This window comes from Tupaia chinensis, unplaced genomic scaffold (assembly GCF_000334495.1).
Source record: "Tupaia chinensis unplaced genomic scaffold, TupChi_1.0 Scaffold144058_1, whole genome shotgun sequence".
NCBI classification, from domain to species: Eukaryota; Metazoa; Chordata; class Mammalia; order Scandentia; family Tupaiidae; genus Tupaia; species Tupaia belangeri.
The window spans coordinates 13350-14561 of NW_006203910.1; positions in this window are offsets into that span (position 1 = coordinate 13350).

The window sequence follows — 1212 nt, forward strand, 5'->3', positions numbered from 1 at the left end:
CAAAATTTTGCACCCAAATAAATTCATACTTTAATTCTATTTTTCCACAAACTTTTTGAAATCATCTCATATGCTAGTAAACTAATGGAAAGATGACCACATGCAAAAACATATGGATGATGAAAAGAGAAAGGAGACCCAGAAATAATCAAAAGGAAATACTATAAATCAACATATTAAAACAATATGAGCAAAAACATTGGAGTAGGGAATTCTAAGAACTTTTCCTTCCACAGAAATACTGAAAAGTTGAAGGGAAAATGGTCATAAGCCAACCAGTCAGTGGAGTGAAGGTTAAAGCAGCTAGATCCTACATGGCCAATGCCACAGGTTGAGTTCCAGAGCTGGTGGCTTGAAAAACACGTTAGTTGGGAAAGGACTGTGGCGTGGCAATTTCTCACTCTCTCTGGCAAGTTCACACACCCTATCACGAAAGCTAAGAAATAAAACAGAACAAACAAAAGGTGGGAACCCTTCTTTCTTGTCTGTAATGCTGTAAAAGAGTCAAAGGATTACAGAAACCTAGGAGACACTGGATCAAATAGAGTAATATTTGAAGGAAACTGTAGAGCTCTATTGCATATTAAATCGGCCTTGCACAGTCCTATTTATAGTGTGGCATTGGTCTTGAGCATGGGAGCTTGTATTCTCAATAAGCGTACCTACTTCTGGAGAAAACAGTGAAACTGATTTGCAAATAATTATGTTTTTCTGTTATGACTATCTATGGTTTCTCTGAAGGACTGCTGTAAAACTGCTCACCTTTGTTTTGCCTAATCCATAACTCTCTGATAGCAGAAGAAGAGCTAAGCATAGTGTATTCACCAAAAGCAATGAAAGACAAATGAATAGGCCACTCTCCAGAGTAAGGTATTGCAGTCAGGTCAAGCAATAAGCACCCCATAATCTGGGTAGAAAAGCTGGGAACAGTGTCATTTTGGTGACTAAGGGCTTTGAAAAGTTCCTGAACATAATAGGGATAGAAACCCATACCTGTGCTCATGACCAAACACATGGTCAGAAAAGACCTGAGAAAACCCTAAATTGAACCTCCAGCTTATTTTGAGACTCAGCAATGAGTACAAAGTAAAAGCTAATGAACAAATGTAAAGGGCCTGATTCCGTGTGAGAGTGCCCTGAGAGAGTCAAGGGCAAAGACTGGGAAAGCACTTATTTATTTTTTAATTTGCCAGAGAGTATGCGTGCTTACTA